Source organism: Pezoporus wallicus, unplaced genomic scaffold (genome assembly GCF_028554395.1).
Source record: "Pezoporus wallicus isolate ANWC-B61680 ecotype Strahan unplaced genomic scaffold, APGP_CSIRO_Pwel_v1 scaffold_6885, whole genome shotgun sequence".
Lineage (NCBI taxonomy): Eukaryota > Metazoa > Chordata > Aves > Psittaciformes > Psittacidae > Pezoporus > Pezoporus wallicus.
The window spans coordinates 1,800,776-1,818,954 of NW_026638858.1; the positions used below are offsets into that span (position 1 = coordinate 1,800,776).

General features: G+C 42.9%; 3 long non-coding RNA genes across 3 annotated transcripts; all 3 read right to left on the reverse strand.

Annotated features, from left to right (window-relative positions):
* Window positions 1-1,863: 1,863 nt before the first annotated feature.
* LOC130601053 (uncharacterized) lies at window positions 1,864-7,784 on the reverse strand. Its single transcript, XR_008972574.1, has 3 exons — window positions 7,049-7,784; window positions 4,687-4,701; window positions 1,864-2,000 (listed from the first exon to the last, which is right to left on the reverse strand). It is a non-coding gene; the product is annotated as an uncharacterized LOC130601053 (long non-coding RNA).
* A 1,601-nt stretch (window positions 7,785-9,385) lies between these two features.
* LOC130601054 (uncharacterized) lies at window positions 9,386-9,584 on the reverse strand. Its single transcript, XR_008972575.1, has 2 exons — window positions 9,489-9,584; window positions 9,386-9,432 (listed from the first exon to the last, which is right to left on the reverse strand). It is a non-coding gene; the product is annotated as an uncharacterized LOC130601054 (long non-coding RNA).
* A 2,293-nt stretch (window positions 9,585-11,877) lies between these two features.
* On the reverse strand, window positions 11,878-18,080 carry LOC130601017 (uncharacterized). The gene is made up of 3 exons (XR_008972567.1): window positions 17,846-18,080; window positions 13,140-13,174; window positions 11,878-12,021 (listed from the first exon to the last, which is right to left on the reverse strand). It is a non-coding gene; the product is annotated as an uncharacterized LOC130601017 (long non-coding RNA).
* Window positions 18,081-18,179: the final 99 nt, after the last annotated feature.

An 18,179-nucleotide genomic window follows, 5' to 3' on the forward strand; every position in this document is an offset into this window, starting at 1 on the left:
ACAATACTGAACTACCATCATAGTATTCGCCGCCTTCATCAGCTGTAGGTTGAAGGATAAAAACAAAAGAGAAGAAGCACAATAGTGAATTCACAACAAGCACTGTTCTCCTAACAGCAACTGTCCCCACTCCCTCCCTTTTATGCTGGGAACCTTGGACTCTCTGGAGATTGAACAAGAAGAAAGAAGACCTTTTTGGCGATTCAATTTGGCAAACATACAGGCCTTTTCTCCATGTTCATCCAGAGCCATCTGGAGAGACCATTTCCCTCCCATGCTATCTTTGTTCTTGAACAAGGTCAGTGTTCTTAACACTGCTTCCCCAGCACTGAAAGAGAAAAAGGATGAGAGTCTGTAGGTGCATCACATACCTTCTTCAGGGGCTTCTTCTGCTGGTGTCATGGTGAAAGCAGTGGTGGAAAGACAGGAAATAGAAAAAAAGAAGAAACAGAAGAGGTATTTAGAGGTCTTGGAAGCCTGAGAAAGAGACCAGGGAATGCATGAAGGGAGGCTGGGGGAATAAAGGAAGAAAAACAAAAAAAAGGAATTAGTGAATTAAGGCAGAGAGAAAAGGTATCTGGAGAGTCTGTCAGGAGTTAAAAATGCTGTAAGGTTAAAATAGCAGTAAGCATGGAGATTAAAGGAAAAAAGGGCTGCAAGTGATCATTGTGGTTAATATTTGTTTTTCTTGGTTTGTTCTCTTTTACCAGCCCAGGTTCTCTCTCTCACACACACATACACACACACACACACACTCATGTTGCAACTAGGTAGAGTAAATCAGAAGTCATGTCACATACCTGGCTCTTGAACTTCAGGTGTGAAGTGTCATGGAACAAGATGCAATGGAAAATAAGAGAATGAGAACAGGAAAACCATTGTTTCACACACCAAAAGAGCTTTTGAGCCAAATGGGAGGAGGGACAGAGAGGAAAAGGGGAGAGGGGAATGAAGTTAAGAAGTAAACCTGAAGTAAAATAAATCAATTAAATTTGAAACAGCATATAAACAGAAGTCATAGCACAGGAAAGGAATTCAGTTATGTGAAACAGGCAGATTTATGAGAATAGTGCATTGCTTAGAAAAAACTTTTGAGCATTATATGACATAAAATACAACCTCAAAGCACAGTGTACCAAGGTTTATCTTCATTTGAAATATGCACATGAACATTGTCAGCACTCTCAAACCACGATTGGATCCATCCTTTTTTACAGTAGTGTTTCAGTCATTTGAAATAAATACAGTGTGTTTCCAAAATCTACTGAAATGCCTGCTGTAACTCATCATCAGCATTTAGCTAATTTCCAAAGAAGCTTGGTTCTCTTTTCTAGATCTACAACTCAGGCCATTTTCTTCCTTGAAGACAACTTTGATATGTGTATAAATGTACTGCTATTCTTCACATTCATTTGTAATGTAGAATTACAAACAGATTACTTCATAGGAAGAAAGGGTTCATTAAAAGTCTGTGCAGGTCTACATTTCATTCTTCTGGTTTTTTGGCAAAGCAGAAATAGATCAGCAATGTAGATTTGCAGGGCAGATTTTGCTTTTCAGCTCTACATGGATCACGATTTTGCAAAGCAAGCATAAAAATAATGCAGAATCTCACAGTATTTATATTCCCTGTATAGAGTCAATAGATTAAACTCTGCCCTGAGATTTGAAACAAAGCTTTCTCATACCACTGTGCAGAATTTAACCATACCACATAGACGCTTTTGCTGAGCTACTCTTTCGTGATAGCATATGGGTTCTCCTAGTGTTTAGTAAAATGTGCATGTAACAGGTGAGTTTCCTCCTCCTTACTGCTCATTACATTCCACTGAGGAACAAAACCCCAAACAAACATCATTAAAATAAAACAACCTGAAAGGCTTGCAAGTTACAAGCCACTAGTAACAGATGGGTTGCCTTGCATTCATTTTCCACACACACTGTCCCAGCAGATGGACACTGGGGAGTTTAGAAGTTAAATCACATACCTGGAGGGGGGGCTTCATTTAGTAGGAAGTGTCAGGGGAAAAAACATAGGAAAGGAAGATAAAAGAATTAGAAATAAGTTATTCAGGAAGGGATCACCTCAAACTTTGGTAAGACAGGGTTGAAGGAGTATCATTTGCAGACTAGGTTATAGGGATAAAGTGTTAAGAAGAGTGGAAAAGAGGAATAATTACAGTGGGGTGTGGAGCAGAGGGAAAGGGGATGCCATAGAAAAGGAAGATACAGGGAATTTGAATGTTGATGAAATGAGCAGTTTATATCATGCAAATACATTAACAGTGGGCAATAATGGTAATACTGGTCATCTGTAAGTTTGAAAGAAAACGTACCCAAGAAGAGAGTTTTACAAGTGTGTAGTGAAACCTATGTTTCAGCTATGCACATGCCCTTTTAGCTATCAGAGCAGGTATGGGGATATCAGAGATATTGAAGGAAGTACTGGTTTGGATATATCTCTACATTTGTGTGTGAAGCTCTATCATCTAAGAACCTCCACTGTCAGATTTGGAGCTTAGTCGGGTCTACACAAGGGCTTGTCTCTTCTCCAAAGGTGTAGAAACTGCTTGAGCCTGCATGCCAGGATCCTGCTGCAGGCAATACCTGCAAGTGGAAGCAGCTTGTGTTTCAGCAGCTCAGGTACCTGCTCTCTGCCCTGGCAGAGTAACAGCCCTAAGAGTTTTCAGGGGCACTAAAATCATAGAATCATAGAGCAGTTAGGGTTGGAAGGGACCTGAACAATTATCTAGTTCCATTGTTTCTTCTAAGCTTCTTAGAACGTTACTCTTTAGTTACAAATAATAATTATACTTTCCTATGTAAATTTTATGGATTTAAATAAGGGAAATAAATTTTAGGGAATCTTAAGAGTAGATTGATTCTTCATGACTGTTTTTCATCAACATCTTCAAATTCCTATGTATTAGATTCATACTAATGCTTCAGATTAATACATAGGAATTTAGATGTCACAAATGTGACTTTGGTTAGGTGGAAAATGTCAGCAGAGAAAAATAAAGGAATTAGAGCAAGAACAACACAAAAGCAACAACTCTGAACTCCAAAGTCACACCAAAGCTGTGACTTGGAATATGTGTTAGACAAAAGACAGCATGAATAACAGAGAAACTAAATAATCAGACAGTGATATAAAAAGCTGGGACAGTCTCCCTCTGACATAAATGTTTTCTTTTAAGCTTGTTATGCTTACATCTTCTTTGTAAATTTTCCTGTTTGTTATGCTTTATGTTACAGAGGGAAAAGAAAATATGGAAAGGCTGTAGGTATGGCTTTATTGTTAATCAGATTACATCAGTATGTGGTGTTTTGCACATATTTCAAGCTCACATGTATGTCAAAGCTTGAGATGAACACTCAAGTAGGAAGTAGCAGTGAGTAAGCCATTCAATAAATAGCGGGGAAAAGAGATACAGAGGCAGGCAAAGCAGCTGGGGTGGTAGTAATGACCTGTAACTTGTGCAAAACAAGGTCAGAAAAAACTTGAGATCAGGTAACAGACAAGAATGAATATGGGTAAAAGGAGGAGAGAAGGGTGTGAAACGAGAAGCAGTGAGAACAGGAAGGAAATGGGAAGCAGCATACAGATTAATGCTGAAGTGTGAAGTCAAGTCATGCAAAAATCAATCAGATGATAGCTTTCACCTCACTCCAACCCTAGCTAAAGTACTGATCTAAACTAAGAGGCTGGTCTCCCTCTGTGGACCGCAGAGTGAAATAGCTGGGATGGATAGCTGCTGAGATGCGGCTGCTTTAATAAAGCTACTGCAAATGGCTCAGACTCTCATTCTCGTGGACAGTTCAGAGGGTGCCACAAGTTCAGTTTCTGCTTTCCCAAATAATAAACATTGTAACGTTCCTGTGTGCAGTGTGAGGATGGCTGAGTCCAGTCAGTGGCTATTATTACAGCTTATACATTGAGATATGTGTTTACAAAGATGTTATTACGTTTTTCATGCAACAGTTAGCTCTTATCCTCATTATTATGCATCACATAGCAGAGGAAATTATTACTGGTGGAAGGTGTAAGGAAGCTGCAAGTTACAGTTTGTCATTAATATTTGATTTTTGTCTTTTTTCTTCCACCATCTTTGAATTCCTGAGTATAATATTAGAGTTACTGGTATCATTTTCCAACAGAAATTATAGTTTCAGTTAAATTTCATTATTTCAGAGCTCATGTAGATTTAGCTAAGATTTTGGTTAAAAACCAGAAACAGTTTCATAACCATAAAAGGTTTCACAGATATTAACATCTCTAGAACAAAACCTTTCCATTTTTTGCTTGGTAACAATCTCTCATTCCAGATTTATTCTTGCATTACACTATATAAACCCCACATTATCCATAAAGCAGTGCTTCAGAAGCATCTAAGATAGAATTTTCATTTCAGAATTTGGAAGTCTTCCATAAAGGAAAGAGGGGGGAGGGGAAGTTGGAACAAAATGTTTTGTTTTGACAAAATAAAAATAAAAAAAAAATAGTTTTGAATAGCTGCCAAACATGCCATTCCTCCTTTTTTGTTGCTGCTGTTGTTTGTTTGAAAAGTTTTCATTTTGTCCCAATTCAGAACATGACCCAGTTGTGGAATTGCCAAGCACAATTGAATTGCCAGCACACAATAACCCTTCAGATTGATGCAGAGGAATTCAGAAGTCACATACCTGGTTCATGGACTTCTTTAAGAGGGAAGTAGCAGGGAAGGAAATGCAAAGAAAGATAAGAGAATTAGAGCAAGAAACAAAGGATGATTAAAGAACACCTTACACTTTTTTTTTTAGCCAGGGTGGAACGGTTAAAGGGATAGAAAAACATTAATAAAATTAAAAGAGAAATTGAGGGCAAATAGGGATGTCAATTAGAAAGTCGGGAGGAGGAAGGACAAGGGGATGTTGGGAGATAAAAGATACAGATGACTAACATATATTCATAATGTTATAAATCAAGTACCATTGGTAGCCTGTGTTTGACATAAATATTTACTTGTATTTAAATCCAGTCCATTACTCATAGGTTTGAATGTGCAAAATGTGTATAGACAACCTGTTCTTATTCATGTGCATACAAATCCCAGCCTCTGCGGAAATCAATGGGCTCAGAGGAGCTCGCATTGATTTCCTTAGTGCCCAGGATCTCACCACTGGTGTGTAGCACTGTTCACCAATGTGGGAAGGTAAGTACAAGCATGTTACTGCTTTCTGACCTGCAGGATAAAGTCTCTGATAAAAGCCTAGCTGGACATGCAGAGAGGGGAGGTAGAAGGACAATTGAAAGTTAAAGAGTTTGAACATGGTAAATGGGTTTGGGCTGGCAGGCTGATGCTTTCATAAGTATGACTTATTATTTTGCTGATCACACAGACTGTCATACCAGATCTGGACTTCAGTTCACATTATAAAATCAAGTAGCAATGTAACCCTGCTACTCCTGGTTTTGCATAATGCGCATTAATAGAGAAAAATACCAATATTTATGGCAAAAGCATGCAACTACATTTTTGTTCTGAATAGGCATTTTCTGCAAATATGCTACAACTAAAACAATTACACTCAATCTAATTCTTAGCCCAACAGAAAAACTAGTATGCCTTGGTGTCACTTGTTGCTTGCAACTTCAGATTAAGTGTCTCCACATCCACATATATTGCTGCAAAAGCGGGCTTTGTCACTGCACAGTGGTGGGGGAACAGGAGGAAGAGGTGTGCGCAACCAAGGGACGTAGCATTGCCACAGGGCACGGCTGTCCCACCTCCAGCCCTGGTGCATGGTGGAGAGGAAGTAGTTTCAGGAACCCTATCCCCATACCAACTGGTATCTGTACTGATAGCCTGGTTAGAGACATTGGAGTGCAGGGAATATATACACAATGCCCAGCTTGTGCCTGGGGCATTGTTTCCAGAGCAGTGGTTAGTAGTTATTACTCATCATGCCTTTTATCCTACGAGTGCGAAGCAGCTGTCAGCAAGTGTGCGGAGGGTATTTTTGCATCCTCTCCTCTTCAACCACCTCCAGACAGAAACAGAGGAATTTGCAAGTCATGGCACATATCTTCTTCATGAGCTTTAGTGGGTGGGAAGAGTCACAGAGCAAGATGCAAAGGAAGACAAGAGTGTTAGAAATGTCAGAACAACTTTTCACTCATATAAAATGGAGGGGGAGGAAAAGACTAAGAATATATTGCAAGGAAATAAGATGAATATGGATATGAAAAGCACTACTGGAAAAAGGGCACAAGTGGTCTGAGAAATTAAACACATAAAGCTGATTTAAGTGGCCATATCAGATGACATTTGTCCTATATGCACATCCCGCAATCCTGCATAAACCCCAGAGCAGCATGCTGTTTCACAACCCTGATACTTGCCCAAATGGATTTACAACCTGAAACCATCAGGTTTCTAGTGGCAGATGGCTGCACATGCAGCCGTGTATAATTCAACCACAGTGAAACGATGGTCAAGAAACTCCATTGCATGAAGAAAAAGCCATCTTCAATCATTTGCAAAGCTAAGGCACCAAAATTCTCACCAGTTGCTTTGTATAAGAGAGTTAAAGCTGAACAAAGAGGCAGCTGGAAGGGCTATCATAAGAACATCAGCCCAGCAAAGGAGAGCAAATCCTCACCGTGGCTGCAGTGTCAGCAGCTGCTGTAGCAGCAGACCAATCGTGGGCACGTCTGCACATCATCCAGAGACCTGACCCACCTCAAATGGTCCAAAATAAGCCACCTAGTGTGGTCCAATCTTTCTCAGAGGGAAGGCTTTTCCACCTTCAATCTTTTAAGAGATTGACATTTTGCAGCAGTTTCCATACTTCTCTATTTTTCATGCAACAATTACCACATAGCATTGCCAGCCAGTGCATTTAGTTTTAGAACATGAAGGAAAGGAGTACAACAAACAAAATAAGCTTTATTCTATATTAATATGCCTATCTTTATCTCCTGTTTCCTTTTACCATTTTATGGCTTATTGGCTAAACCAGAGCTTACTCTGAAAGATGTGAATTCAGGAGTCATGTCACATACCTTCCTCCTGAGCTTCTTTAGGTGGGAAGAGCCACAAGGCAGGATGCAAAGGAACATTAGGAGAAATACGTTATTACATGAACTGATATTACACAGGCTGAAAACCCTGTTAAGCTAGAGGGACAAGTTCTATCCCAGTAAATGATGCACTAATGGCCAGGAGGGGAGGGAATCTGAGGCACATGAGGTTGGGAAACAACTTGAGCATGTGAAGGGAAGAGGCAAAAACGTACCAGAGAGGGAAAACCTCACAGTAAGCTCAAATAACACATGCTGAAATTTCTCTCTAATTGTAGTTTTAGAGGAACAACCTCCTGCCATTGCCAGGATGGGCTTTATGGCAAGCTCTGTGCAGAGCAGGAGGGATAGAGAGGCTGTATTACCACCTAGCTAACATCTGTCAGACCTTGCACCGAATGAGAGCATTCCTGGTTGTTAGCCTGTGGCAGAGCTAGTCACAGAGGAGAGGTGGAAAGAAAAGACAACAGGAGGATTAAGGCAAAGTAACAGAGTTCTGATTCTCTTGTACCACCCTTGAATCCCCACCACCACCAAGGAGATGGCAGGGAGCAATTTGGAAGTTGATGGCACATACCTGCTTCTTGAGCTTCATAAGGTGGGACATGACAGGGAGCAAGAGCAATGAAACGGAAAACAAGAACAGTTAGATTAAAGAGTGTGTGAGTGCAACAGGGGGTCTAAAAATAAACCGCACAGGGTATGGAATAGAGGAATAGAGAAGATGAAATGGAGACAGGCAAGCAAAGCTCACACAGGTAAAGAAACGTAAAACCTTCACGATCTGGATGCTGTGAAAACCCTGCAAACTGCCGAGGGTGGGTCTCCCATGGCATTATAAACAGGTTTACCCTTTTTTCAAATATGCCCATAGCTCAAAGCTTTGCAAATGCAGAACCAACACACCCTTTGGCTCCTCATACCTGGAGCACCACATCCTGAACCTCTCAAATGCAAAGGGTGGGCTTTTGTTCCAGCCCTTCTTCTGCCCTCTCTGTCCCACCTTGCAAATGCCTCATGCAATGTAGGGAGCCAGCTGGGGTTGCTTGCCAGCATCTATATAGATACAATTAATAATATCTGCATTCTACAGGATTATTATTTATGTTATAAATAACATTATATATATTATGATATATTATAGTCTATAAACTTATAATATATACAATGTACTATATATAATATTACATATTATAGAATATGTACTATGTGACATATGGCTACACACATACCTTACCACAGATGGATTTTGATTTCAAAATCCATCCAATCATTATCTGCCAAGCTACATACAAGAAACCAGTTGATACCTGATAGAAACCTCTCTAGGCAGACTTCAGTTATTCCACAGTGGGCATTGCCAACACCCAGGGCTATATATCAGCCTTGGAGTCTGCTGTGGCTTGGATTAAGGGATGGTATCTGCATTTCCTCTGCTGTTCCCTCCCCAAAACCAGAGCATGGATGTCTGCACAGGTATGCTCCGCAAGGATATGGGGCACCCTCAGTGAAACTTCTGCAAGGGACAAGAAAAGCCCTCTGCCTGCAGGTCATCTGTCACAGCATCTTTGTCTTGCTTTCTTCTACCACCTTGCAAAATCAAGGCATACATCAGCACCCAGCCCTGCTGCAGGAAAGAGGGGGGCTGAGAAGCGTTTCACATACCTTCTTCTTGAACCTCTTCTGCAGATAGGAAAAGTCACACAGCAAAGGGAATGGGAGAAGAAAATTAAAACAAGAAAATTATTGGAACATTCTTGAAGTTTGCAAGGCTCTCAGGCCATTATGGTTAAGAATACACAATGATGGGATTACAGGGTGAGAGAGAATGAAAAATAATATTTTTATGGGCATGTGATGGGGTTATAAATGTTACTGAAATATGGGAACATGACCACAAATGAAAACCACATTAAAAAAAAAGGCATTCACTATTTTATTCTTTATTAGAGCTGGCTAAAATTTCTTAAAACTGACTTCTGGTGCATTTTTAACCAAAATAAAATTTCTGTATTTCTTGTAGTTTAATTTTTTTTTTCTCAAATGGCAAAAACTTTTCACCAACATTTATCAATTTTTGACATTTCAAAGAAATCAATTCCTGATTTTCAACAGATGTATATAAACTTCGCAGGGTGTCCCCCTCCTTTTTAAAAACATAAGTTTTCAGAAAGAAAGGAGGAGCCTTGGCACTGTTGAGACAAAATTGTCAAGCAGTTCATTAAAATGGTAGACCAAAAAAATACTTATATTTGTTTCCATGTACACAAATACACATAGATTGTATATATATTATATATATGTGTGCATTATATACTTTTTTCATGTACATGTGTATTTTATTTCTTATACATATGTATATCTAACTGTTTTGGGTTGCATTTTTAGACAAAAGGAAAAAAAAAAAAAAACAAACAAAAACCAGGCCCAATTTCCTACCAGCTCAATAAGTGACATCAATGTCCATCATTGCATTGATGTCTGTGGCTTGGGACCAAGTCCTGGCCACTGGGTGTGAACCATTTCATATGTATTTCCTCACACGCATTCTTCCTCCACACTGAGAGAGAAAGTGAAGCCATGCCACAAACCTTCTTCCTGAGCTTCAGGTGGCAAGTGTCATGGAACAAGAAGCAACAGCAAGCAAGAAAATGAAAACAGAAAACTGTTAGAAGCTGGTATTGGAGTGAGCCGAGGCCTGGAGAAAAAAGTGGTTAGAAAGTGATGGAGAAAAGTTATGTGGAAAGGAAGTGGATGACTTTGGAAGAGAATGCAAAGGTCACACAAGAGTGGGGAGCAAGAAGATAACACCTGAGAGGAGATAGTCATGCAGATTAAAGGAATAGGAAGTCACCTGCCTATTAATTTCACATTAATCATTAAATTCTTGAAACCCAAAAGTAGACAGGGAAGAAAGAAGAAAGGCAAGAAATGCTTCTCCTTTAAAGAAGGCTTGTCTGTAGGACCATCACCCTTTGCTTACTCTTTGGATATTTGACAAGGCATGAAGGATGGAGCATGAATAGCACCTTCACATCCCTGGCTCTGCCTCTCCAGGCAGGACTAGACGTACGATGTTGACCAAAGGCAGCTCTACAGCCCATTTAACAACTCTCTTTCAGTTTTTTTCTGAACCCTTGACCCCCTTAGAACCCATGATGGGGAATTAGAGACTAAAGAATAATGTACCTTAGGGCAGGAACTACCCTCAGCATGGCCACAGCCACACCTCCGTTCCTGCTACTGATGGGCATTGGCCAGTTGCAGCAATCTGAGGGAATCCATGGCAAAAAAAAAAAAAAAAAAAAAAAAAAAAATAAAAAAAAAATTGGCAGCTGTGTGTAAAATCCCCTATAGGGCCATTTCTACACAGGGACATGTCTCTGTCTCAGAACTGATCTCACACCCTCCACATGCAAATATTTTACCTCCTAGTAAAGGGTCTTGCTCTTGACACCTTAGCAGATGTCTGGGACACTAAGGGCAGATCCTGGGAAACAGCCCCAGAGTTTGTCCCCTGGTCCCAGACACCTTGGGAAAATGCAGGATGACAACTGGCAGCTACACTCGCCTGAACTGAGCCAGCATGTCAAAAGTGCCCAGCAAAGACAGTGATACATCTCCATATCTTCCTCTCCCTGCTGCCTACAAAAGGTGAAACAACTCAGGTGAGAAAGGCTTTTCATGCTCCATCTTTCCAGATCGGCTCTAGCAGCTTGTCAAATCACCTTTTGCCAGCAAAAGGCACGTTAAAAAACTTCATCTTTGTCAGTCAGTTCTCTGCCTCACCTCTTCTATCCATAGCAGCACCCTGTCAGGTGCTCCTCAGGAGTTGATCAACCTGCTCTTCTTTTCAGTTTCAATATCTAAACTCTGGACATTTCCAAAGTGAGAGTGGCAGGATTTCAGTGATGATACGTTGTGTGGGCTCTGTGCTAATCCCTGCTCTAAAAGTTAAGGGGCAGGTTAGCTTCCAGGTTTACAACCATCCCTATGGCTCACAGAAATCTGCCATAATGGGAAGGTTCTGCACATCACAGCCCAAACCTAGCTGGTTTTATAATTTCTGACTGATTTACTGATCAAGTCTTTCAGATCACCTTTAGCAGCAAGCACCAAAGAGAAGGGTGAAATACAGACAAGGAAAAAGCAGGACCAAGACTCAAAGAAAGATAAATTACGTTCCAAGGGTTTTTGTTACCTTCTTCTTCGTACTCCTCTGCATTGAAATAGGCGGAGGGAAAAAAAGAGCAGACAAATCAAACATCAGTCTTGACAGATTGGTAAGATGTTACCAGTGGCAGAGCCCTTTGCTCTCACATGGATGCTGGGCAAGAAGGTCCTTAAGAGGCCATTTGCAATTCACCAAGTAAAATAGCAAGTAAAATGACTTAGAGAAAAAGAGGAGGTATAAAAAGGGGAGGAAGGCCATATTGTATTGAATTTTTTCTTGGGCGAGGGGAACTCAAGTGTACACACACATTAGAAGGATTAAAGTGTCAGAGAAGGCCTCAAGGTAAAAGAAAAAAACAGCGAAAAAAAAGCCCCATGTATGTATGTTTCTATGTGTATTGCTTGGGGGGGGGGATACGTTTTAAACCAGAAAATACTGTGTATACAAAAGCCTCAAAACGAATTGCCAGCAGATGGCAGTGCCCGTACGAAAAATAGCAGCGTCCCCTGCAAACAGGGCATCAGTACGAAACCCCGAGGGCTGCCTGCAGCACAAAGAGAGACAAGTCTTCCTGTGCTACAAGTGCTGTGAAATCACCAGAAGCTGGTGATAGTCAGACAAACATACACAGAGAAAACTCTGATTTGCCTAACGGTAGTGAGACTTTTTGTTAAAATCTCAACAGTGGGCAGAAAGGAGAAGATGGACACGACCAGCAAATGCTGAAGGCTTGCATGGAAGCAATTAGAGACAGAATTAAGACTTACCCTCTCCTTGCTCCCTGTGAGAGAGGGAAAAAAAGGTTATTGAAACTATGTAAATATTTCTTCCACTCCATATTGTTGCCAAGCTTTAAATCGAAGCAACCCAATGCACTGTTGTTTGAAGTCTTTCTTCTTTCCCCCATTCTCCCTCTGCTCTCCTAGGAACCATCTGGTTTTAAAAGTAGTAAAGTGACTGGGTTTGGGTTTTATTTTAAATAGCATTTCAAATTCTGAAGGTGTTTATGGTTCTATATCCAGGAAAAATCTTACCACCACAGATCTACAACATGATACCCACATTTGAGCACTGTGCAGGAACTGATGAAGCTGGACCTCAGCCCCACTGTGCCAGGCAAGCCAGCTTACAGCTGATGGCCCACACCAACCCAGATGTGCTACAATGCTTCATGAACCCTGAGGCTGTTTAATAAAAATTTGGCATAAACCAGATGCTGCTCAGCGTTCATCCTGTGGCTGTTCTAAAACCAGTCTTGTGGCCTGTTCCCATTCCTTGCCCACACTTGCCAGCTTCTCCTGTTTTACCATCACCTTGCAAGAAACCCAAACCCCAGAGCAGCCCTGGGGCAAGACCCTGAATGAAGGACGTGTTAAGAGATTGTCTGATAAAGGTGCCAAACCTCATCTTTGGAATTTGTTTTTGAGAGCAGGCTTGACAAAATGACACAGGTTGAGCTGAGTTGAGAAGAGGAGGCTTAGTGACCACTACAAGTCTGTCCATGATCCCATGATTGCCCTAAATCTCCTCCCCGTATCTACTGATGCAAAAATGTCCAATGATCCCATTGGGTTTTGTTATATTACTCTAGATTTGTTAAACCAGGGCAGAAAGTGGCTCCTCCACCACACTGTGTGTTTTATTTCCCTTCTCCAGGTAAGGCCACAGGCTGAGCTGTGTAGAAGTATTTGGAGGATGTCCTGTGTTAGACAGGGAGAGTAACAGGTGAACTTTGATGGACCCTTTGACACTCAAAGCCAAGACAGCCCTTCCCCATTTCCTCAGGAGGCTTTGGGCTGTGCACAGAGTGGCACCCAGGCTCTCCTCCCTGCAGGCATGCCCTCACTGCTGCATGGAGCCAAGCTGAACAGATATGCAGGCAGCTTTCTCTCTACTTACACTTCCTCGGTATCAGACATGTTGGCAATGAGTTTCTAGACAAAAGATAAAGAGAAAAAAGTGTTATTAGTGAGAGCGTCTCCTAAAAAATGCCAAGGCAGGAGCAGATGGGTTGACATTTGAGGGCAAAAAATCCCAGGCACCTGCTTTCCCACACAGCAGCCAATCCCCTACCAACACTGCCGTTTTGGGAGCAGCACAGACCTTTGCCAGCCAGGTCAAAGGAGAAGAGGAAAGACATGCCCTGCCAACCCAATTGCTTCCCACAGGCAGGCCCAGGGGAAACCTGGTCCTGGCTTTAAGTAACAAAACATCCAGAGCTCAGGAGATGGGCACAGATCAGGGTGTCCTCTTGCACCCATCTGACATTTCCATCACTCCAGTAAGAACAGACAGGTTTTTCCTTCTTCTACGCTTCCATGAGTGGGAAGGTGCCAGCTACAAAGCATCAGTCAGAGCCAAAAAGAAAATAACTAAAACTACCAATATACCCACATAACTACTTACTTGCCAGCACCCAGAAGTGTGTTTGGTTTATACAGCTGATGAATGAATGAACAATTAGCTGTTAATTAGCTTAAGATGAAAACTTGCCAAATGCCTGGGTAGGCAATTCACATTGGTATAACCAGCTGCGTTTATTGCAACCAATCCTTGCACTGGGGGGCAGAAGTGAACTGATCCATGGTGCTGTTGTGGCTTGCATTTCTGTGCGGCCTGAGTCACGGCTGCATGCAGACCACCACGCGCAGAGAGCTACAGCATGGAAGGAACTCCAACTGGAGTCAGAAGGAGAAGCATTGCTATGCGAAGCATCATGGTAATACAGTCTGCACTGGGTTCAGTGCAGACTGTGATATTGGTGTGATATTGTGATGGCAGTGGTGCAACACTGTGGTTCTAAAAGCATCAGCTGCTCTGAGGCTAAGGGAGGAGGAGGGGAAGGGCCCCTCAAAACTTCCTCCAAATCCACATCAGGTCTTAAACTAGAAAGCCAGGCTCCTCCTCATTGGGAAACCCAAACTGTGACTTTCATGACTTGATTACTCAGCTGATATATGAGAGATGTCTTGAAGGAGCAGGTGGGCTGACTTATGTTCAAAAGAAACAACTGCAGCTTGGCAGCTTTCTATTTCAGAGGAAGGCAGTAATCCCTTAGGCTCCAACCCTGCCCTATAAGGGATTCTCTCCTTCCCCAGCAATGACCCTGGGCACCATATATTAACACCAACAGGATTTAAAACCCCCATATTCTAAGCAGTGCTAAACAGCTTGGATTTTTTTTCTTCTAGTTCCTCATTTATTTTCTATCTGAAATTCAGCATTGCCCTGGAAGTAGTGCCAGCAATGGCCATGCTATGACCCAGTCTGAACAGCTTGATGGGAGGATAACTTACTGCAAGGACACATGAGATTTGGGTTCAATGATCTCTTGGTCCCAGGCTGCTTTTAACTTGGCAGCTGTGATTGCCCACTCCTCAAGTGCAACAGCCAGTGTAACAGGACTACTTTGGGTACTCTAAACCCAAGAGGCAAGAGGAATCCGGGAGGAACTTTGTGTTTGGGAGGAATTTCAGCTCTGCAGAAGGCTTTTCTGCTGCATCAGCTCCTGCTGCATTGATTCCTGCTCCTTCTTCTATTACTTATTTGAATGCTACACCACCTCTGATCTCTATCCCTTGGTCTTTTTATCTAGATCATCCAATCTTCCAGATAAAGACTTCCACTGGCTATTTGCAGATCAGCTAGCAGGTCTGCAATCTCATTTCAGCCTCCAAAAATTATTCAATCTATTAGTAATACATATAGTAACATATTATGTTGGTTTATGCAGTGGGTTAGCAGAGCTTCCCCTTGAAAAAGCATGGAGAGGGAACCTGCCAGATGCCCAGCTGCTGGCTTCTTCCAAAATGTGTGATCTGTAAAGACTCAAGTCAATGGCCAATCCTCCCATAGATTCTGCCTTTAATTTGTAAATTCAGATTTCTTTCTTGCCAAGGTGGAGGGGAAAAAGAGGACTTTTAAAGAGCGCTGGGCTAAACTCTTCTTCCCTCACACTCCAGTGAGAAGTAATACTGCTCAATGGTGGAGAAGAAATCAGCTCAAGAGCACTGCATATGCATAGAGAGAACAAATGTCTGATCGATGTCTGTTTGGTGTAGGGTAGGCACATAACACAGTGTATGCTGTTCTTTCCAAGGCAATTTAAGTCAATGGGAGTCTTTGCAATCAGGCTTTCCATTAACAGTTATTGGAATGAGCTCATCTAGTCTCCAATTTAGCTCTAAGGAGATCTTGCCGACGGTTGCCACATTGGCTGTTCCCCTACACCCTTCCATATTTGTTAATCCAAGCGCTGCAAATGCCAATGGGATTTTGCATGGCATCTGTCTGCATGCTATAAAAGCCAAGAGAGAATGCCAGCACCCCTGACACCATAAGACCCCAACCCTGAGGGGGTTTCTAGGCCCCAGATAAAATGAATTAATAACAAGTGCATTGGCAGACTTTGTGCAGATGAGCCAGACAGAACCCCCCAGGCTACAGTAAGGGGGACAAAAAATCAGGGGGACATGGAGATTTCAGCCTTGCAAGGGCCAAACATTCAGCCAAGTTCAGTCACTTCATTAGGAGGAGCTGGCATTTAAGGCTGTAGCTGACTGCCACTGCCCTGGCTGGAAAGCCAAAAAGGTCTCACATCAAGGAGAACAAGGTGTCTGTGCACTTTATAGCATTCAAAAGCCATCTGGTCCCTCAAAGCCAGGGGCAAAACACAGACCATCATAGCAACAGCCACCCAAGATGAGAGAAAGGCTGTTGGATGCCCAGCACTGTCCACGTAGCTAAATCTGTCACCAAAGCAGCCAACAAAACCAAACCATATCTACATCCTCAAGGCAATAAAGCAAGCAATCTGCTCAGAGTGGTGTTTTTTGCAGTTAGGATTAAGTTCACTGAAGGCAACAGAAAGTGTCCAGCTGGCTCGAGATTACCCTTCTGTGGAAATTACTTTACACACAGCAAATGCAGCCTTGGATTAAGGCTGTTAGCACCTTAAGGCAATAACTGGGCTTTGTTTGTACAGTGGCAGAAAAATGGGATCTGGTCTTGACTGAGGCTTAAGGATGTAATAAAACCAATTAGTTAATGCTGCCAACCATTTGGAGGGAAATCAAAACACATGGGAAAGTTTCACCAGACCAAAAACTTCCTGCCTGCTCCCACCCTCAAAGGTTAAATCAAAGGTTATTTCCTGCATTTGGTTCAAACTACGCAGGTCATGTCTGGAAGGACAAATACCCAAGTCTTCATCAGTCCCAGATAGGCAGGAATGCCATGTCCCTTTTGGCCCCAAATGCTCCTGTTCTTGGCTGCAAGAGCAGAGCCAGCACATCCTAAGAAGCCTCTTAGCAGCTGAGAATGCACCAGGGAGGGGGAATGGGCTGCCTTACACCTCCAGGCCATCCCTGGAAATAACCCGCCCATCAATCATCCCTTCCCAAGCCAGGCCATACAAGGGAGGCAAGGTAGCAAGAGGCATACGGAAAGGGGGGAGGACAAAAGCAGCCATGCATGGTCAGTGGGACCCGGCAGGGACAACTATCAGGCAAGGACTAGGGGCATGGTCCACTAGGCACCACATGTCCATGCTTTCCCAGCAAGAGCCTCTGCAAACCCACTGCATCTACTTTTTTACATACATGTATATACACTAAAAAATAGATGTTCTGTATCTCTATTAAATATCTATATATACTTTTCTATATATAAACATATACCTTTTAAAACCTGTATTTCTTCTATCCCTCTGTCTCCACCCTTTGTTTCTGAACTGCACAGCACTTTCCAGCAGAAAATGTTTCTCTCCCCATGGGCTGAAAAGTGAAGCATCCACTGCAGTGCTGCTGCTGAAACAGGGTAGCAGAACCCAAGTGCTGCTGCAAGCTCCACTGACACATAGCAAAATCCTGATTCCCTGCCCCAAAATGTGTCCTTTATCCTTGTCTTTGGTGTATTACAATTTGGCCGATGCCTGCAGGGGGCTTGCTAGGAACAAAGCTGAGATATCCCCCCAAGGAGGGGGCAGTCTGCCATACCAACTGCAGGGGTTTGAAGCCATGCACACAGGGAGCATCCCATCACCACTCTGAATTAACCCCATCCTCCTGCCCCTCCATAAGCACAAGGAGGTTCTCTCCCGGTTTTCTTCTTTTCCATGGGATGGGGCAGTTTTCCATGACCACATTTGTGTTTCTCAGGTCTCCCTCTGGTCCCACACCCCACAGTCTTCCTCGCCTCCCAGCAGCTTCCTAACAATCCTGTCCTGCCTCCCTCCCACCTCAGCCATCCTTTTCTCTGGGTGACAGGGAGGGAAGGTCAGCGCTTCCCTCCTGCTACTGAAGGGTTTTGCCAAGTGCCCCAAGAAATGCCATGTCATTCCTAGCCCCACACTTCGGTTTTGGAAGGGTCTTTCTCCTACCACTGACCCTTGAGACTTCAGAGCACCTGAGTCACTGCAGGTGACACGAGCATCATGCAGTGCCTAACCAAAGCCAGGAAGGAAAAGTGCCTCTTAGGATCCTCTGCCAGATCCCAGATCCTGTGGACCCCAACCCTCCCCTGATGCTTCTCCATTCAAACCAAGACCCAGCCCCTTTGCAGCTTTTATCCCCACAGCAGCATCCCTTGCTGTGACTCCTGCTTACCTGGGATGAACAGAGAGAAGCACCGAGCTCCCTGCTGAAGGGGACAGGCAGGCTGGGATCTGCGAGCCTCCCAAGGTGGAGCAGCTCTCAACTTATAGTGACATTTGATCGTATGGAGGAGCCAATTGGCCCCAGGCTCCCTGTGCTGGGCAGGGAAGGAAGCAGGGACGGGGTGGGGGGTTGGAGGGCGAAGCGAGGGAAGGGGATAAAAAGGTCATACCATGTATAGGAGCAGCTGGAGGAATTGCACAGATGAGGCTAAGATGGGAGGGACATGTTTGGAGGAAAAAGAAAACCCAACTCCAGGGCTTGTGTTTCTATATTTACAACCCCA